We start from the raw sequence: 22406 nt of genomic DNA on the forward strand, positions 1-22406 counted from the left end.
CAATAGGAGTTGTGAAGCCATGAATGAAATGAGATGTTTGTCTGCTCCTAGGGCTAACTCTTCACCCTCACATCTCCCAAGCCCAGCAAGGAGATTTCTCCAGACTGGTTTCTAAAGCAACCACACTGCTGAAACTACACCAAGGCAATCCACATAATGGACCAGCGATGGACTCCATCACGAATCTGCCCAAAATGGTTTTGTGCCCATGTCTACAGAAAACCAAAATCCCAAGTGTCTTGGGGACCCTCCCAGCATCAGTTCCTTACTTGTCCCATGAATCACCAAGAAGTCACAGTCAGGGCTTATAGAACAGTGCATCTGAGATAAGAAATAACATTTAATCTGCTGGACTGCATCAGCTTTAAGTCAGCATGTTACAGCCTATCTACAGCACATGCTTTATGCTTAAGCCTTTGCTGGGATGAAAAAAAAAAAAACTTGTTATTTCTTTCTTTCTGATTCATTACATGTCTCAGTGGACTGCTTCATACTATTTCTGTTCCTTAGCACTGAAGTCTGAATATTGCAGCTGTCACTATGCAGTTTTCAAGTGTAACATCATTTATGTCAGGACAACTACAAATTCACAGTCCTTGTTTAAATTATATCTTATGGTTCCTGGCCTACTCATGAAATTTTAAACCCCTCCACTGTCAGCCACGTGCTACTGGAATGAAAAAAAAAAACACACCTGCTGCAGATGTTAAAAGCTTGTGGATTTGACAAAAAGTTTGATGTAACCTAAGGCCTCTAAATCTGACATTAGGAAAGGCATGCCACATTAGAGTATGTCAGTAAACTGTCGCTGCCATTAATCCTGCCCTGGAGAAGAATGATTCCTATGCTGCTACCTTGCAAATCAAGACACAAGGTGGCTCTATGCCTTCTGAGTGTTACAGGCCATGGATGACACATGCCAGCCATCTTTCCCTGTGCTGCTGCTCACAGAGCACCGGCTCCTCCTTACTCCCATCCCTCTCCTGGTGCAAGCTCCACAGCCTCTGTACCTTGTCACCAGCAGGAGAGATGCTTGCACAGAACAGGATGCGTGGCAAATGCAGTCCAGAGTACACTTGCTGGAGTTAATTAGAACGCAGTAATATTTTCCAGGTCACACATCTCTGCAAGGAAGAAAAAAAGAAAGAACTATTAATTGCAAAACTGAAATGTTGGGGACCAAAGAGCCTGAGTACATACCTATTATGCACCTCCTTGCATAAGCAGGCATTCTACACAAGAAGCGAGCAGCATGTGAAGAGAAGCCTGCCTCCATCTAAAGAAGAATGGGCACAGGAAAACACTGACTGCGCTCTCCATATCTGTCCCTGAGGCCAAAAGTCACAATTTGCTCTCAAACCAATTTAAGGTAATCCCCAACTTCAGCATACTGTAGTAGAAACCAATGAAAACGGTGGAATGAAAGCAAAAAGCCTAAAACCATGTGCAGGTGTGGAAGCAAGATGGAACAGTTATCTACTGCTACAATTGCTCCTCAAGAGAAACATGGTTCACCCATCAGCTTTGTAATGAACAGGTTTCTATGGTTTGGGATAGAGAAAAATGCATGCAGAAGTTGAAACAAATCATCTAAACAAATGTAGAACTGACCTCCTTCAATCTCTAGATGTTTTTAACAGCTAGTTACAGATTTGCAGAACTTGCATTCAAGTGTGTGGAGGGAGGGAAGGGGGACGGAATGGCCAGCAAGACGCGACAGAGACATGCTGCAAATAATGTCCCAGCAAAAGATATCCTTGTCCATTTGATGCAGTTAATATTAAAACAACAAAATGTCTTTAACAATCTGGTCAATTTAAAATAAAATATAAAACCAGCAACCATTTAACATTTATGGATTTACTTCTGTTTAGAGATCAAAGTCTCAAGACTCCAGTCCCTTCCTGGTATGAAACCTTTGTATATATTACGTGGTGAAACGAAACCCACAAGGGGATCCTGCTCTGAACTCTCTAAAGCTGGCCTATGCAGTTCAGGTTTGCAGTAGCTGGTGTTGCGTGTCCTGTTGCATTCTTGTTTTTCCCCTTGCAGTGAGTAGGATAACTGCTGTGCCATGGATCCAAGTGCCCAACGGACACAAAATCAAGAGAGGAATGCAGCTGAGCAGCTTCTGGGGAGCAAAACTGGCGAGTGATTGAAGTGTCATTCGGAGTGATTTATTCTGTTTGTTTCCAGAATTAAGGATACTTTAAAGTTGCTTTAATCTAAATCTGAATGCTCTCAAACCTACAAAACTTCATACGAATACTGCTCACAGTAAAGAAACCAACATAAATAATTAGAAAAGTCATACAGAAAACTATTTTTCTTCTACAGATGCTACGAATATGTGCAAACACATACACACTTCCTTCTGGAGTTCAGTAACAGAGAAGGTTTTTTTTCCTGGGCACAGAATTTGTTCCCATCTGGTTCCATTTTTTAGTATTTTATTTTTTTGGGTCTCCTCTCTCATTCCAATCCATATTTATTTCCTTTTGTTTAGTCTATACTCTTTAGTCTCTTTCCTCTTTTTGCAGATTTCCTTTTTAATTTGTTAGGGAAAGAAACATTCTTTCATCAGTTTTCATGATGCAAATTAGTGGAATGGGTCCATTCAGAAATTCTCCCTCTCCTGCTCTTTCTGTCTGCTTTCAGTCCTGGTTGCCTGTACTCACTTCTAGTAGCAGGTTAAAAGCATTAGGCTTTATTTATCCAGGAAAATGTATCTGTTTTGTTAATTCAGTTTCAAATATCTGGCACAAACTACTGTATGGAGGCTCAAATATATTATTTATGAGCCATCATATTTTGCTTAAAACAACTCCTAATCTATTTGAGATGAGCAGCTACAAGGCAGGATTAGGCTGAAATGAAAGCATCTGCAGTGGGATTTTACTAAATTGCTTTTAAATCACATTCTTAGTTAAACAGAATTGAGTTTCACAGTGCCCTGGTGAAGACTATAAACCCTGATAAAGCAGAAAGGCTGACTTTGGCTCTCTTTGCAAAACTTGCTAGTTTTAGAGAAGCAGACAAGCCCAGGTAAGGCCAGAGCCTTTTGCATGTAAAACTCCAAAGCTCAAAACAAGAGAGCAAGCTCTGCAAGGCTGTAGACAGTGAGAGCCACAGAGCTGTTACATGTCCAGAAACAGGGCCCTGCTATTCCCAAATTGCTGAGACCCTCAGCATCCAGACCCAGCATCTATCTCCCCAGGCAGGCAGTGGTGAGGGCTTCCTTGCTCAGGCAGCCTGGTCCTCCCTGAGCCACTCTGTTAATTTTACGTAGATGTTTTTACGCTGAGATCAGGAGGAATGTACTAGGTGGTATGAAGAAGACAGCACTGCATCTTAGCCTGTTTTTCTACAGAGAGGCGTATTTTTAGAAAGCTGTGGGAAGTAGTATGGACAGCTTTAGGAATACTTGCCTCATACTCCAATCTCCGATCTTAATGTCTGGCATGCCCTTGGTACAGCATTTGTCATCCCCAACAGCTGCATTTTGTGCTAAATCACTGTCACTACCACTGGTCCAAGCACCTCCACCTTGAAAGCTCTACACTGGCCAAGTGAGGAAGGGAGTCTCTACACAGAGTGAGCACTTTTGCCTTCATCCACCACTGCCCAGGCAGACCCTGCAGCCTCCTCTGCCCTCCATGCTCTCCCAGCACCACGTGTGCCCCAGGCTGGGTTTTACTTTTAGTTCAGACTCTGTGCAGCACTACTACTATATCCTACATTTTATCATCCTGAGGTTTATTTCCTTTTTAACTTTCACTTTTGAGATTATAAATGTTTTAATTCTTCATAAATGCTTAGTAATATTTAAAAGTAACAAGTTTTTGTGCAGGAATACAGAACATCCATCCTATTAAACGGCCTCCCTCTGAGAGCTCCCAAGTTGTCCAGCACCAAACTGGCGCCCTTTCATTCCTGATAGTGCAATCCCAAGCCAAAACCCTCCAGCATCAAAAAGCTGGGATGGAATTCCTCAACAGAAATCACCAGGAATGAAAGAAAACCTTAACAAGAGGCTACACCAGTAAAATCAAACAGAACAGCTATATAGTTGGTACAGCCAAAACAAACAAAGTGAAGTTCTTGCTACACGTAATAACTTTACCCTGCACTTGGAAAAGCACTTTCTGGTTATTTATCAACACTGAACACTTCTATCAAAAATCCAGGTCTTTGGCTTACTATATAAAAGTCTCAATAAGATGAAAATTTCATTCACAGGTCTAATGTGACTCAGGTCCACACTGCTGTTGGGCAGCAAGGCAGGCTCCAAGCTTCTCACAAACCGAACTCCCTCATATGAGCTTCCTCATACAGTGCTGCTCCAAAAGTCCACATTGCTCACTACTTGCTACACAACTGCCCTATGAACCACTTCTTATCCACTCACACTAAAAATCTGTAAAAATATGTATGCAGAGCCCCTGGAGGACAGTTAAAGAGAGATTTTAAGGGAACTAACCTGTGCTATTTGAATCCATGGGAGGTCATCGGGTTCTGAACTTCCCCAGCAGCTTCAATGTCGCTTCCTGCCGAGTGGCACGTGACACCACACTTCCTCACCGCACCTTTTGAGACTCACTTCGCTTACTTTTCAAAACCAGATAAAGAAACTAACTCCCCTTTACAGCATGTTTAAGGGCTTTCTGCTCTCATGTTGAATCACTGACATTTCTGCATAGCCAAAGAGCCCTCCTCTTATTGCCTTCTGAGTCACTCCATGATTCAATGGACCTTTTTGTACTATTTCTTTGTATTAATACCAAATACTGAATGTGATGCTGTTACAGTAAAAGAAGAGCGGCACTGACCATAAAGAGGAAACAAATGCAATAGTAGAAAATGTAATTATGCTGCAGGCATGGGAAACTTCAGTTCAAGGATATTTGTTTATTGAATTTTCAGAATGGTAATGATGTATTAAAATAGATGCTGTTACCATCAATTTACAGAAATATTTTTCATTTGAACATGTCAAAGCTTTCATGGGAGTCTGAATGCTGTGAAAAATAGTTTATGACTCCAGAAGAGCTTGCAGCAGTGTGCATCCATAGATTGTCATTTAGTAATAAGGCAGACAGGCCTGAATGTATGTCACAAAAGGCAGAACAGTGAAGTCCTGGATTAGAAGAGTATGTTTACAGGATTAGTGAATACTTTGGCAGAGCTTTTTTTGGGTTTTTTTAAAGACATGAATTTTCGAAAAGCAATCGAATCCTAAGTGTTATCTTCCTCAGAAATGCTGACACAGCCTGGAGATAAAACTTGAAGACTACCATGTCAGAGGAGAGACAGAACGGTTTATACCTGAGTCAGCAAAGAGATACTGCTCTGCTGGAAGATGCTTCTTGTGGAATCCTTTAATTAGGATAAGGGAGGGGATAGATCAATTAAATGACACTCTATTTAGTGAGAACTGAAATAACAGCAGCCAGTGCCTGGGGCACTGATCAGCCTGGCAAGGCTTGAGTGAAGGTGGATGGGGTTCCCTGGGAGACTAATGGCAAACATCTGTGCTGGTGCACTGACTGTACTCAGCTGCAACCAAGTGTGGGCATGAAGAACCTGAAAGCAGGAAGAGAATGAAGAAACAGACCTTTGGGATACAAAGTTCTTAGCTGCAATGCTCATTTCTGGCTGTCCTCCCACTGACACTGGTTTCTCCCACTGTGCCCCATATCTGTCTCAGGTGTGTTGGCACAGTGGTTCCAGAGCCTGTGCCATGGATCATATTGAGGAACTGATCTAGTGTTCAAAAGTTGATTTTTATTTTTTTTTTCTGCCCTTCTTTTTCTCACCCTCAGGCAGCTGGTGACAAGTGCTACGTGAAACTGGCCCTGCTGCTACCCAGGCTGTAACACAAAACCGCAGCTTAGAGTGAGAGACCCAGAGCAAACCAACAAGAGTTGCTTCTTTGGTCATTAGTTGATGCATTCTATGCAATTTCTATATAAATTAAGAGATTTCCACTAAAAATGTAATCTTCCAAGATAAAGCATGCCAGATGAAGTCAGTGGTGTGAGCAGCCTCCCACTGACCATCAGCCAGGTCTTGCCTCCCCATCTGCTGTCTCAGGGCTTCCTACCACTGCTACCTCGTTTACTACTATCAAACAAGCTAAATTAGCTCCAATAATTTCCATCAGTGGGTTAAAGTAGGCAGACTTGATGCCACATTGAGTGTCAATGCTTTCAAAGATCCCTTCCACCCACAGAGATGCAGAAGTAGTGACCCCTGGCAAAGAGGCAGCGACAAACAACAGGTTTCACAGTGCAGCAGATCACACCTTTTATGTGTAAACATGCAGAAGATACTCAAATCAAAGGAAATAAATGCAAAACTGAAAAATAGACTAGTCCATAAGATGGATGCTTTCGCATCAGCCTCTTTTTCGGTCACACATGTGCCTACTTGTGCATTCATGCCTGAGCTCCCATGGTTGTAGCAGGAATGCATGCATGCACATATGTCTGCAGACGCACCTGCTCTGCCCCCATTTAAAGCTTTAGGCCAAACAGCCAAGGTATTATTTACACTGGAAGACACTTGAGAGCATTGAGAGACACATGCAGTTTAAGCATTTCGCCCCCTCCTTGGTAAGCGTGCAGAGACATGATATGCTGGACCCAGAGCTTCAGAGGCACTGAGGGGAAGTTGAAGAGTTCAGGAAGTGGCCCTGTTTGCTCTCAGCACACTGCCTCTTTGTCCTCCCCTCAGCTGCTCACCCAGGGGCTCTCAGGCAGCCCAAATCCCTCACAAGAGATGGGTTATTTCTCTCCATTAAGAAGGGGCTACGTTTACAAAGTCACTTTTAATATGTCAACTGCTGTGTAAAGATCTAGCTGAGTACACTGGACTGTGCCAGAACCGTGCTTGGAGTCGCTGGTGGGGCAAATGTACTTTTCTATCCTCCTCAGTTGTTCAAGACAGGAGGAATTTGTTTGCCCAGCAGGTAACTCACAGCAGACTCCCAGCCGCTTTTAAGCTGTGCCCAAGGAAAACCCCCTCCCAGGGTGTTGCTTCAGCCAAAGTTCAGAGTGCACTGGTGCCTCAGTGTGCCCTTCTGCAGGGACACCAAAGGCAGCTGCATGACACCAAAGAGACAGCAGTGTCCACAGAGCTCTGACACAGCAGGGTGTGCTGAGCCACCATGAATACGAGAGGATCTGTAAGCTCTGACCACGGACCATTAAGACATGAAGGGAAACATCTGAAACCTGATAAATTCTGTTCTCTGTAAACAAACAAACTGCCTATGTCCCCACCCTTGTCACCGATGAGGAAATCTGTTGACTGGCACCTTCCAGAAGACCAAAGCCTCAACAGGATTTTTGGCAGTAATTTTATGTAATAAGCCAACTGCTCGTAACTCATGCTGTAGCTCACCTTGTAGATACACAAGGCAAAAACCATTTTTATCTTCTGAGTGAAAGGCATACCTGAAGCTCTTCTGTATATATACCTGAGTACCCAAGGGACACATGTGCTAGTAACCCTGCAGATGACACAAGTTGTTTTAAGACTGCAAATTGACTTCTCCTCACTTGCCACAAGATCAAACAGCGTTTGATTTACAGATAAAGGACCACCCCAGCAGCAATAACAAGTTGCACAGTGGCCTGACAGATAGGCTACACAGGGATGTTAATAGATGCAGCTGTAAAGCTATTTACACAAATAATTTGCTGTCCTGTGTTATGGGGATAAAAAGGTAATCACACGCTGAGGTTTTTGGTTTAGATTAGAAACAGGCACCACCCTACATTCAGACATTAGAGAATACCGGACATGGTGATCCAGGCTAACAGAGCATGCTGAATCCCAGCATCCAAAACCCACACATACCACTTGTCTTACAAAAATGGACTGTATTTATTCATTATATGTAAACTCACTCTTGTCACCTATACAGCTAAGTCTATACACACAGGAAGAGAAGAGTGGATATGGTGGAAACTGTTTTCTATCTGGTACCTGTCACCAGCAAATATGACCAATTAACATCTCAGTTATTGGGCAAAACAATCTGTACTGCTGCTGACCTTAATCAGGCACCACACATGTGAGTGCAAGAGTAAGCCATAGTGTGCATCCGCTAATAAGCGACTACAAAACCTCCCCCCAAATAGCCAGAGCCAAGCACTAATACAGAGGTGTTCAAACTTCAAAGCAGGAGCACAGTCGGCAAGGGTTTGTTGAAAGAATTACAACCAGGCATGAAAACTGGGACTTCTCAGTAGCATATAATCCCTGCTGTTTCCATTTCCTCTTGCTCATTATCAGCACAGACAGGGGGCTGAAGATTGGTAAACAGTGGGTGTTTAGGGTGAATTAGAGCATGTGTGATGTAGAGCTAGGTATCCTGGTGGCATCTGTGTGACTTCATAGAGGTGTAAATATTTAATGCTGCCCACTACATTTCTTCAGAATGATTAAATATTAACACATTAATGGGAATGGGAGAATTCTACCAGATAAATCAGAGAATCTATCTTGTCCTTCATTCAAGACATGAACAATAAAAATAAAAAATTCTTTCACAATTGACACACGTGATTACAGAGAAGGAAAGATGAAGAGTCTTCACACTGCTCCAGGTCTGTCTGAAACCAGAAACCAACGCCCGCAACCCAAAAAACAACAGAGTCTGGAACAAAACCCTATACACAACTATGTGCATGAGATATTACGTTTTCAGCTGTTACTCTTGATTTTAGCCACAGATTATCCTTTCAGAAGAGAGTCGTGTAAATAAAAGCAGTTATTAAGAAAACATCATATGCCTATGAACATCTGTGGAGTTCTTAGGTAAGTAAAAACTGCTGAACTGACAAATCTTACTCTCAAGTTACTTGTCCTCCCTGCCCCAATAATATAGACATTGTCAGACTCCTGAAGAAGTGTTCTGCACTGTACATTTAATTGTGGAGTCTTCTTCCTTAGAGGTCTTCAAGACCCGCCTGGACATGTTCCTATGCAACCTGATCTAGGTGAACCTGCTTCTGCAGGGGGTTTGAACGAGATGATCTCTAAAGGTCCCTTCCAACTCCTAACATTTTATGATTTTAAAATATACATCTCTATCTTTGAGAACTATCTTTGTGGAAGTTTTTTCATCTCATTATAGGTCACTGTAGATATTTCTTAATAACCTTAATATGTTCTCAGGAAACAAAAATAAAGCTTTATTAAAAGGAATGGTGCTGGTAATTGCTTAAATATTTAATTTCACATAAAAGATAATTTCTTAGTTCATAAGGTTTTTTTTAAATACAAACTTGAAATGCTCTTTGTCTTTGACCTGATCAAAGAACACGGGATTACTCAACAGGTCCACCAACATAAGAAAAAAAGCACCCTATCTTTCCAACGTGTATTTTAAACACTTTTTCCCCAGTAAAAACTGCCTGTTTTTTCCTAGAGCAATGTGTGTTACCCTTTGACACTGGCATGCCTAGTCTTCAAGTACCTTTTTCAATATGAGCATTACTACACCAGCAACTTGTCTTTAGCTATTCGCATGAGTCTTAAATTTTACAAGGTTTCAGGTATGAACAATTTGATAAAGAGTTTTTAGATACTTGGTTATTTACGGAGAAAATATCATCTGGTTTTAAAGAGATCACACTTAAATCTGAGTAATACTTTATATTCAAACTTCCGATCAGCATTTGCATACAGATATATACACACACACATACATATATGTTCAAGGTGAACAAAGCTAAACAAATCTACACCTTAGAAATCATGACCTATCACAACATCCACACATTTTAAAGCCACAATCATTGACAAGAGCAATTTTTCATCTGACAGGACATACAGTTTCAAGCTGTTTCTTCTGCTTGGTTTACTTCCCCTTTGCATTCTGAATCTTATATTCAGAGGACTGAAATCTTGTGATTAATTAGAAAACAGACATGGTGCTAGCTACAAGCAGGATAATAAAGGACTATTATATTGACATGATTTCACTGGAGACAAAAAGAGCAGTGCATCATTTTCTAGTAGGGGCATCCTATCCAAGGCTCATGCCCTTTTACTACTTTTTGTTTTTAAAGGGAAACTAAGTCTGTCAGTGGGAACTTTAGTCCACTTCTTGCATTCCTCCCATGGGTGGTATATTCCACAGCAGGAATATCTGGATGCCAAATATAGCCACAGATCAGAGTTTGTGCATACTTGCTGGGTGGTTATAAAATAGAAGCAGCTTCTCTGCTCTGTAATGGATGAGACCTTTCATTCTTTCCTCAGGCAAAAGTACTAGAAATCTCATACTGGTTGGAACTATGCCTGAGGAAGGTGAGCAAGATCAGATCATGTGTTTTTCTTTCATTAATATTTATTGAAAATAATATTCTCCCAAAGATAAACAGGAGAAAGGGAGACTCAATATATGGATATGTATATCCACTGCATGCCACATTCTTAGTCAATTATCTATGCAATTACTATAAATTAGGAGAGCAGTAGTTAAAAAAGTAAACAGTGAACTGCAGGGTCCATGAAAAGCATTCAGATAACAGCCCTACAGACTAAAAGATCTCTGCTCCTCTTGAAAGGGAAAACTGTCAAAAAGGAAATCTCCCTGTTGAGAGACCCTACATCTCACTCATGTGTAAGAGGCAGCATCCACAGGACAAATGCAAGGGAGACTGCTCACATTCCTATGCCCAGTGTTGGCCCTGGTCTGAAAGAATCACTTGTTAGCCATCAGGGAACAGTTTCAATACTCAGTCACAATCTGATTACTTTGTGATGGTTTTCAGTGTGGAAATCACCCAATACCATTTTGAGCAGGAACTCCTGCCTTGCAGACCTGAGATTACCAACTCATTGCACATAGACTACATTAACCCTGATAGAAAGTAATGTTTAGTCACAGTTCACCTGGCTTAGGAATAAACAGCTGATCTAGAAATAAAATGCCCTATATTGCCAATCATCAAAATCTGGCTTCATCAACGGCTGAAACTGAGTCAGTTATGAGGTGACTGCATTCACAGAACATAAAGCAACATCTCTACTTCAAGAGTGTATTGGGACATCCTGTTGTCTCCACAGACAGACAAATAAAAGAAGTTGAGCTTCTGATGCCTTGGCTGTATAAGTTTCCATGACACACTTCGGACTGGCAATAAGGATAAGCCCCTAAATATGCAAGTTGAAATTGAGAGTAGAAGCAGTAGGGCAATATTCTGTCTTGAAACAGTTTGACACCAAGTCTACCTCACTAGCAGAAGTTCTACACAAGATTATAACTGAACTTGTGATCATCTGTCTGTACCCCACTGTTTCTTCTTTCCTTGCCCAATAGCAAAAGGCCAGGTACCCAGTAGAGAAGAGAGTAATTAAATTTATAGCTAAGTATCTGGCTTATGGCTCTGAGGGTGGTACCTACATACAACAACAACAAACCCAGTTCTGCGTATTTTGAAGCACAGCTATCTGAAAAGTTGCTGCTAACAGGGCAGAAGTGCCTTACAGCCCAATTGCTAGACTATTCAGCAAAGCTGGCTGGCTGGCTCCCTGCGATGCTGCACTGCAGCAGTGACCTAAGAGAACAGTGCAGAGGAAAGCAGCAGGGCCTCCTAAAACCCTTCTGCTCAGCCTGAAAAATTACAGCTGCTCCAGAGTAAGGGACAGACTACAGCACAGGCCCCTTGGGGAAGGTGAGAGGATTAGTCACAGGCATTTCGCTAGAGCCCAGTGCTTTCAGTTAAGTCTGTAGGCCACATCCCAGCAGAGCCAGCACTTCCTGGCATAGTCCCTCACAATGAATTGCGAGCTGATACTCCCCAGCTCTCATCAGCAATGCCTCACAGCATTCTCACACGCTGCAGGAGTCTAGAGGTGTTCTTCACCCGCTTTCCTGTTGCTCCGTGCTGCCAGCGGGGGCTCAGCTACACCAGCTGTGATACAGACTGTTTATACCTACTTGAGGCTTCACGATGGTAGTAGTTTGGATTTAAGTAAACTCTGTGACATACTTAACTTTGAGCTTTTTGCTGCTAAGTGGGACAAGGACAATACCAAACCCAGCACCTTGCTTCACTCTTGAAAATCCAGGTTTTGGAGACCTTTGATTGTCTATGAGGCTATTTCTGTAATTATATCCTTAACAACTATTTTTAAAATCCCTTATTTTGTACTTGTGCTTATACTAGACAGGATTCCTTAGTGATGGGGTCTGAGATCCTGCACTGATGCACATTAAAGAAAACAACAGTGATACCAGGTGTCCTGTGCTCTGTCGAGAAATTAAGAAAGCAGGACCTGAACATGCCAGAGATAAACACAGAGATGCGAGACTGCAATTTGTGTCAATTTCATCAGGTAGAACTGAGGTTTATTGCATTAAACATGTCTGCAAATACTTTGGGTTTTTACCTCCCTGTTACAGTCACACCACAGCAACCCTCCAAAACTTTAGAAGAAAGATCTCAAGGGCACTGAACCTTTAGAGCAGAAGAAAAAGTGATCCTACCTTCAGGATGGTGATTTCCAAAAATAACCATCAGCGTCCACCAGAGACCAGGGGAGACATCTCCAGAATCCTAACGGTAAATAGTCCAGAGGAAAGCACCAAGAAATGCTGTCCTGACCCTGCCTGGAGCAATCCTGCTCCACTGGTCTATTCTCAGCTCTGATTCCTCACAGAAACCTTACATCAAGAGCAGGACTGGACCCGGGGTTGCACTTACCATCCCTTTTGCTAGTCCAGGGTGGTTTTTTGTTTTGTTTGGTTACATACCACATGGTACCATTACTCTGGCTTCTTGAATGTCTGTCTTGCCTATTAGTGAGCAGACTGTGAACAGACATATTTGTGAGAAAAAAAGCTTTTAGTCCAAGGAAAAAGAGCACCCATATACCACTCTTACTGTAAACAACTATAAACTCCATATTCTTCCTAAGAGGAAATTTTCTTGGGGAACTTTTAAAGCAACACAAATGAGAAAACAACAATGACAGTTCTTTCCCTTGGAAGCACAGAATCCCTCAGTGTTCTCATTTAAGTACCGCACATGACATCAACTGGGTTTTATCCTGAAATTGACGCCAATTACCAGTGCTAAACAACTTGCACAATTCAGATGAATAAAGAAGGAACTTGTCCAGTGATCTCGAGCTGTTTGTCAGTTATGGAACACTTTATTTTCTAGTTCCCCATCACAGGTCAAGTTAACTTGTCTTTCTCTTGACTCCAGTCGGCATGCACACCTTTAAGGATGCACAAATGAAAAAAAAGAGTTGCTAGGAAGAAGGTAACTAAGAAACAAGGAAATAAATGTTGCTAAGAGTAAGATGTTTCGCTTTGAAAAGCATAATCTTATATAAAACTAAACAAGACATGAGTTTGTCATTTATACCCAAGGGGCACTAGTCAATTCAACTAAGAATAATTATTTAAAATAAGTTACACCATGAAAAAAGTTTTCTGTCCTTCCCCAAGCCACCTATTCAGATCAAATGCAGCACAGTAGAGAAGAGTCACGGGAAAATTACTTCCTTGTGGCTTGTTGCTGCCTAGTAGTCAAACAAAGTATTTGGGTTGTCTGTTGTCATTTTAGAGTTCCAGGTTCCAAGATGCCACTAGAACTACTGATTGGAAAAGTTGTACATCTTTCTCCCAAAGTAGCATTAGTCTGGGGTGATTTGAAAATGCAACCTGCAGACAGGAATGATGATATACTAGTAGGTGTTCCTTCCACAGCCTCAGACAAATAGCACTCCCTCCAAAACTGAAAACAGTCATGCCTGCATACTTTCCTTACCACTGCACTGCTTCTGTTTGATTTTTCATTTCATCCAGCTGGATTAGAAAATTTATTCTACTGAGCATTGGTCAAATACACTCCCTATCTCAGAGGTCTTAAAATCAAAGACGTGTGACCATATGAAAAACAAACAGCATCTGACCAGAGAGAAACACATCTAAAGAGATCAATACACCAAGTCATGCCAACTCACTTACGTGCATGAGCACGCGGTTTGCTTATAAAAACATATGCAACACACAGCACCCTTCATGGTTTACATTTAATACTTCCTTTAAAAACTGGTTTTAGTAGATTCAAGTGTGAAAGTGAGAGTGAAGATTCTCTATTTTGCAATCCCATGCCAGAAGAAAACCCCACCTTTTGCAAACATGTTAGGCAAAGTGGATCAATGTTGGGAAAATTAGGACATGAGGAGAGCAGTGACTGACATGATGGCCATGGGAAGCCTGGTGAGTTAAGTTGAAGACTGTAGTGCTTATTAGCATGTGGCTGATGCTGTCCATGTTTGTCATGCTACAATCTAAATTGATCCAAAAGACTATCAAAATAAATATCCTTAAATTACTAGCTGAGGAACATTTCACCAGGCAGGAGGTGAGGGGGAGAACAGGCAATCCTTCCTGATAAATGTTTTTCATCTTTCATATAATTCTCTTACAGTTCTGGAGTGCTACCTCTGCCACTGGAAGTTTGCAATCTGCCTCTAACACCTACATCTTCCCTCAGGGACTGGGATAATTTGAGAGTGGCTATAAGGTCCTATCATTTTCAAAGCCTGCTGGAGAGGTGACCTAATGAGGCACTGTCTGTTGTTTCCAGCAGAGACACCACTGATCTGGGGCAGCAGTTCTCAAACTTAACAGTTTGCATCACTGCCTTAAAAAAAGAAAACAAAGAAAAGAGAAAGGAGTTGGGGTGAAAAAAAAAGTGGAAGATAAGGCAACCTCTTCTTTTACTTCTTGAAAAAGGGGCCAGGATACAGCTCTGAGCCACTGAAGCACAGACTGATCTGGAAGGAAACTGTATCTGCTGAAACTCATTTTACCTTCATTCCCAAGAACAGAGATTTAAGTGATTATGTTTCATGCATTTGATAACACTGCACTTGCCCTTTCACAGTTTTGCTTGCCTATGGAGATCTTTAAACCAGCACAAGAGAGACAAAACAAAAAAGCAATATGAAAAGTAGAGTCTGGATTAGAAAATTCCTTACATAGTTTAATACTCAAATCTACAGATTAAGTTTCATATATCCTCAAGGTTCAGTGGGAAGAAACCCATGCTGCCAACCCAGTCCTGTGGTGTGCTGAGCCAGTGTTGTAAACCTGGGAGCAGTCTGGACCTGCCTTGGGCTGTCCATGCCAGCACGCTCATGTGTGCTTGCCAAGAAATGCCAAGTTCTACAGGTGTCCCATTGTAAAGGCATCTTTTCTAAGGTTTAAGACAGTTTGTTGTATTCAGCCGTATCAATGAGCATGACTAATTTGGGATACATTCACAAGCACTCACACGTGTCTTGCTTACGCTGCAGCCAGGCATAGCACCCATACCTATCTTCCAAGCAAAGCTGCCCAGACAATTCAGCTTTATATAGCTGGCAGGCTCAGCTGTTACAAGGCATTAATGACACACAGTCCTCCTCACAGAACCACCACACACAAGTATAGTTGGACGACAGGTTGTGGCAACAGTAAAACAACACACTATTCTATCCAATTTCCATGACTTAGAGGATTTCCCAACTTTCCGTGCCTGCTGATGCCCTCTTACTGTTTACATACCTGTGTCAAGAGGGTTACAAAACTGATCTGTTATTGTGGTGAATGTGTGATGGACAGATCTGCTGAATGATGCAAGGCTCCACTGACTTTTAGTTACACTTATGTAAATCCAGAGCTTCACAGCTGCTAATAATTAGCAGATGACCTGCCTAAATGCTAGAGGAAAAAAAAAAATGGGAAATGAGGCTCCTGCTTCATCACTTCAGAAACAAGCTACCAAAATAAGAGTAATGATTTTTTCTTCATCTGTCGTAATTTTTTCTTCTCTCAACAGAATTCAAACAAACACAGCATAACGACTTCAGCATAACTTATAACTGAAGAACTGAATGGTGCCTTGTTCATAGCATTTGAATTTGAAACACAGATGCAGTTAACTCACAGCTTAACTCCTTCCACTCTTTAAAAAGCTCGTGTGTTTTCCTCAACTTCCATATTTGAAAATGATTTCAAGTGATTTTTACTTTTTTCTTTTTAAACAAAGAGAGATTCAAATTTGGATTCAGTGTACAGCTTCCTCTATTCTTTTCCCCTCTTAAAAAATAAGAGATTAATTGTTAGGCAGCAAACTGTGAATAACATTACTTTCTACAAGTTTCCTTTGCAGCTCTTGTCTTTATTTCATCAAATTACTTTCCACATCTGAAGTTTTCAGTGTTTCCTGAAAAAAGTCAATGCAAGGAGCTTTTTTTTTAGTACTGAAACCCCCTTAACTATGACAGACAAAGAAAAATAGATCTTTTGAAGGGGGTAAAAGTAGTCTCTGTTGCCATGTGATCTGAAAGTAACTGAGTAGGGAAAGGAGATAGTTTTATGTTTAAGGACATCTTTTACCTCTTAAGGCACTAGTCTGCTAGTCAGAAGGTTTATGATTCTCTCCCAGCACTATTACTGACCTGTTGCTATGAGACTTTGGGCAAAGTCACTTCCCCACACTATGCCTCTCGCTATGCACTCCAATTGTTGAAGTCTTTATTCAGACTTCAAGGCCATTTTTGGATGTTTAAGACCACATTTATTCCCAGATGTTCTGGGGGCAGAAAAAAAAAAAGCAGCCGTGCTTATCCAGTAATGCAAAAACACAGCATACAGCCAGCTGGAAGGAACCACTGGATCTCATCTAGTTCAGAGCAAGGCTAACCTATCATAAAGCAGATTACTTGGGCCTTGTCCAGTCCAGTTTTTAGACCATCTCATTGGACAGAGATCCCATAGTCTCCCTGGACAACCAGTTTCAGCAGTTATCCACCCTCACCATTGAGGACCTTACTGGTAGTCTTCATGGGAAGCAGTATAAGGAGCTGCAGAATGCAGTGTCTTCTTAGGGCTCACTTTAGGTCCCGTTCAGTCAGGGTCCAAGAAAACTCAGAGAGAAGCCTGCTCCACATTGCCTGATCTTCATAGCTGGAGGATTTCAGTACTCAAGCACAGCATTCACCAAAAACATTAAAGAGAGAGAGGAAGAGGGAATCACCCCACTTCCTGAAGTTATCACAAAAGAAACATGCACAAGTTATTTTGGGCTCACTGAAACTGCTAAGAGCATTTATTTTAGCCTCTGTATTACTTCCCATTAAAGAATACCCTGTAATTTCAGGAGATACATACTCAAGTTCAGCTCTAAACAAGATGGAGAGCCCTCATTAAAACACACACTGAAGGACAGGAGTGCCCTTCATATGGACTTACTCCCAGGAAGGAAATGTCAGGAGCTATATACATACACACACTGAAGAGATTAAATCTTAGGAATTTTTGCTTCTCCAATATTAGTGCTTTAAGGAGTTACAAAATTATACATTTTATTGCCAAAGTTTACTTGTGTGTAATTGGAACCAAATGCAGAGGAATAGTAACGAGGCTGCAGCAAAGTTAAGTGTTACAAAACAGACGCAAACTACTCCTTGCACTTCCCGTTTATCTCCTTCCAGGAATAAGGAAAAACTTTCTATTCTGAACTCCTTTGATCTCTCAGGTTTAGACAAAACTGCTCCCTCACCACTTGCGTCTCCAGCCGTACGAGACACTGCCCACTGATCTTTGCGAGCAGAGCTGGATGTGACCCAAGGACAGCTGCTCTTTCAGAGTTGCGTGCCTGCAAGGCTTAAGAGCGGCTGCGGTATCTTTCAGAGTCCTGATGTTCAGGGTTATTTCCACTTCAAAAATAATATTTTCTCAATTCAGATTTCACTTACAACTCCTCAGCAGTGGCACGGTGCTTCCAGAGAATCAAGGAGTACTAATGTTAACAAATAGGTCAATGATTTCCTTCTCCTTCCTTGTCTTCAGATATCTGGATGTACGCATACACATAGCTGGTGCCACGCTGAGCACGACACTGCTATCATATTGGTCAGCACCAGCATCCAAAATATTATAAACAAAACCTTCTACTAAAGCATGATTCTAGACATCTTTATTAAATTTAGTTTTTAACAATCCCTCTTCTGGGCTATTTGCCAACTCAGCAGTTATTATTCAATAACAGACGGATTTTCGTATATGTCTTTGAAGGAACTAAACAACAGGTAGATGTGAACTTCACACTCATAAGGCACACCGAATGAAGAGGTGCCTTAACAACTTGTGGCTATCTCCAGTATCCTCATCTTTGATACTACCAAGATCTGTTCTGCCAACCCAAAACTTAACTGTCTCCCTACAGAAAGAATGCTCTCCCAAGCCCTACTCAAGTACAGCTAGCATCATGTGTTTTGAACCTAGATACGTGACAGCCCCTTCTAATAGCAGACCCAACAGACCAAGTGGTAGAATGCACCACACAAAGAAAAGGAGAAAGTCTCTGTATTAGGGCCAAGAATAAGTCAGAAAACACAAAAGCATTTAATAGGATTTAAATTTCTATAACACTTCATAGCCACAATTATTATATGCTTACCTTGGCAAAAACATAAAGAAATCTTCCCCTCTCCATTGTATCACTATTTCTCATGGTTTCTATACATAAGTCTATTACACAGATGGAGATTCAATGTAGTTAAAATGCACAGAATATTTGTAAAGGCTGCTACCTAAAAACACTTTACTAAATTATGTGTGTATATATATACATACACATACATCAAGAATAACATAAGTAGCTCCAAAGGAAACCTATGAATATATGTCCTCATGTCACATTTGTCAGACAACACCAACAGACACTTTTTTCTTCCTCCAAAAAAGCTTGGTGTTTATATAAACAATGCATAAAACTATATACTTGTTAGAACTTTATGTACTGTAGGTAATGGAGAGCTACATTACAGCCTATTCCCTTCACAAAGGGATTAGCATTGTTCCTGCATCTCAGTGGCCTCTCCCCTGAAGGCCTGGAAGGTCATCAGAAATAAAGGTCATACTTTATGGCACAGGTGGGAAATGGCACTTTCTATAGCTAATACCTTTTTGTAGATGCACATGTTCAATTTGGACTGTACTGCATGAGTAAAAGCACTGAAGTCCTCACACTGTGATAACTCTGTTTCCCGAAGCACTGAAGTCCTGTGATAACTCTGGGTTTCTCTTAGAAAGAAAAAAGTCTAATGGTCTTATAGTAACGCAGTACCCGAAGACAACACCTTGCTATCTGATGCTGTTCAGGGTAAACTAATGCTGTAAAAAGTTAACAGTGTAACTTCAACAGAAATACTACGGCAGCAGTATAAGCTAGGACACAAACAGAGAGCTTCAGCTGTTTTAATTCCCATCTGATGGGGTGAGTGATCTCAAAGCATGAGGCAGGAAATGGGCAGTGTAGGGCTGATAGGGGACTTCTGTACATACAGAGCAAGTAGTTGCTGCTCCTCCTCCACTCTCTCATTTTCCAGATATTTTAAACTCAGATTGCTGAACCTTTCAGCAATTCTAGTTACAGCACAATCCCATGATAATTGGGAGAGGCTGAATGAGCTGTAGCACACCAGGAGGAACAGGTAAACAGTGATAAGACAGGATAGGAAGGATGGGAGCAGAGGCAGAAATCCCTACGCTGACCAGGGCAACGTATAGAGTAATGGCAGCCTCCAAGGCACAGCCTCTCTACCAGAGCTTATACTCCAGTGAAGGCCAGCCACAGGAACAAGCAAGCCTCTTGCTTCACATTTCCCAGAAACTTCCCTTAATCAACCATGGAAATCATCATTTTATATACAACAGAGAACTACACACTTGACATACAGATGCTAAGCACAATGCTCAATTTGAGGTCAAAGGATGGTGAAGAGGCTAGAAGAGTGAGGCAGAAGGACACACACAATACTTGAGGAACAAAAAGCAGCACTTTCTGGAAGGACTCAAGAGATAGAATCTCGTTTTTAAGATACTTACTTTTGCCCTAGTCTAATGAGATCTTTAAACAACATTTGTGCCCATATAATTCCTCACATTTGTAGCTTTCCTCTGTTCCCTCCTGTATCTCTTTCTGTGTCAGTCCTCCCCTCACGTGCTCCTGCTGCACACAGGGCAGAAGTGCTCTGGAACAGCTGTATTTCCTCCTCACATGCTCCTTCCCCTCGCCTACTCATCAGAGAGCAAAGTCTAAGCCAGCTTAGCTTGCCTTTTGCTTCACAGCACTCAAAGGCACACTACCTTTATTGAGAGCACTGCTCCCAAGCAGGTCACACTGTGGGCAACAAGCAGAAGCCAAACAGACCCTGAGAGGCTCTTCCCCCCCACCCCGCCCAGGGCCTCTTAGGTCTCTGCACTGTGCTCCCAAATTGGGCTTGGAGGAGGCTAATGAACAGGAGGAATAAATAGAAGGGGGAGAGTAGAAAGAGGGACAAAGGGTGTGAACAAGGAGCAAAACACACAGCCCATCCTCTGGAGGTGAAGACAGCTGACAACAGCTTCTTATTACAGCCCTCACTTTGAGGAAGCTCTTCAAGAATGAAAGTGCAATTTAAAAGTAGTCTCACAGCAGCTTCCTGAACAAGCACACCTTAGTGCCAGAGACAAGTGCTTTTGTTTTAAACAAGAAGCCTGAGTGGGGCACGTGGTAGCAGCTAAAGAACACCTACTCTCAAAAAGGGAACGTAGTCCTGCACTACAAGAGGTGTTTATTAAAAGATGAAGCACAGTCATTAGAGTAGCAAAGGCAGAGGAAGACAAGCTAAAATTCTGTTAATACTTGAAGTTCCCTAACTTTACTCCTTCAAAAAGCCCCCAAGAACCAGCTTGGCGGGCCATGCCTCCACCTTAAAGCTTAACGACAAGGTTCACCCTCGACATTTGCTGCAGATGGAAGCACTGGAGGGATGAACACCAACACCTCTGTGAGGCAGCAGCCATCACGGCAGCTGTGTCGGTGCCACACGTGTGGCTAGTGCTGCGTACCATGGACCCTGTGTGCCCTCCAACCCTGCCACGCCAGCCTCGGCGGTGCCACCCCAGGCGCGGGCAGGGATGCCACCAGCCGCCTCTCCACGAGGTCCGGGCAGAGGCCCGGTCCGAGCTGCGGATGCATCCAGAGGCCACCGCCATCCTCCACCCAGGGCACGCACCCAACCCCGGGGGAAAGCGGGAAAGAGAGAGGGAAGCAGAGAGGGGTCTCGCCCCCGCCAGCATGGCTTCGGAAGGCAGGAGGAGCGCGTCCCAGCCCGAGACAGAGCAGTCTGGAAGAAAAAAGAGAAAGAGAAAACAGGCACGAAGCGAGACAGCTCCCGGGGCAGCGGCCACCCCGACCCTTGTCTCCGCCGAGCAGTTCGCCCCGCCGGGCCAGAGGTGCCGAGACGACCACTACCGCCGGGGCCTTGCCCGCCCCTCCCAGTCCCCCCCGCCCCGCCGGCAGCGAAGCCTCGGCAGCCTCCCCGCGCCCCCTTACCGGGCTCCGTGCGGGCTGCTGCGGCGGCGGGAGGGGCGGGCGGCTCCGCCGGCGCTCCAGCCGCGGCGGCGGGCGGGACATATTGGGCCGGGCGCTATTTATAGTGGCAGGAAGCGGCTCTGGGGCGCCGCTCCCCGCCCGCGCCGCTGCGCACGCCCCGGGCCCGCAGAGCCCTCAGCTGGGCTGAGGGGGCCGATCTGGGTGTCCCGCCAGGCCCTCCTGTCCCCCGGGGTCGTTGGATCCGGCTGCTGCAACGGGCTCGGGCGCGGCCCGGCCGGTGGAGCGAGGCCCCAGGGTGGTCCTTCGTGGGCGGCGTAACGGTGCTGCCGAAGGCCGCGCCTGCCGCACGTTCCCGCGGTCCTCCTGACCAAGGTGTGTTCGGTGGGAGGTAAAACCAGCCTGAGATAACGAGGAGGGCACGTTACATGGTGAAGTTTTCAGCTGCCCGAGTGTTAACGACCTGAACTGTGGGTATGGGAAGCTTTTTCAGGGATTCATCCAGTCCAAACCTGCCTTGGTTCCCTGGCTGTACCAGTTACCTGCACCCGCAGCTCTGCTTTCTGTAAGCCCTTAGCCTCCATTGCACCCGCTGGCAGGGGTGCGAAGGGAAGAGGTGTGCAGTGTCCTCTCTGCTCTGCACTGCCCTGGCCTTCTGGGCTTTTCCCAAAAGCCCCAAAGACTGCCAAGCAGGGTCTGCTCTCACCCAGGCTCCCGATGCTCTACTTGTCCACAGAGCTTTCACCACGGTTCATTTTCCCTGCCTCCAATGGCCTTGATAGCAGCCAGCAGGAGAGGAGCAGTGGAGCTTGGGGAATGGCAAGGCAGCAGGGAAGAGACACATACAGCACAGTGGAAACATAATTAAACAGTGGGAAAGAGGTAGTTGCTTTTTCCCTTTTAAGGTTTGCAGTATGGTAAGGTGTGGGAAGGTCAATTACACCTCTCTATATGATGCCCCAGAAGGCATTGGCGCTTCTTACCTCAATTAACTCATGCAGA

The 22406-nt window shown here is 43.4% G+C and overlaps 1 protein-coding gene across 1 annotated transcript in view; it reads right to left on the reverse strand.

Moving 5' to 3' along the window:
• WIPF1 (WAS/WASL interacting protein family member 1) overlaps positions 1–21528 on the reverse strand; it is a 59669-nt gene extending 38141 nt beyond the window's left edge. The window contains 2 exon segments of the mRNA XM_062004869.1: positions 1011–1124; positions 21408–21528. The gene's annotated coding sequence lies outside the window, so the exon portion shown is untranslated.
• Positions 21529–22406: the final 878 nt, after the last annotated feature.

Source organism: Colius striatus, chromosome 11, assembly GCF_028858725.1.
Source record: "Colius striatus isolate bColStr4 chromosome 11, bColStr4.1.hap1, whole genome shotgun sequence".
In the NCBI taxonomy this organism is placed as follows: Eukaryota; Metazoa; Chordata; class Aves; order Coliiformes; family Coliidae; genus Colius; species Colius striatus.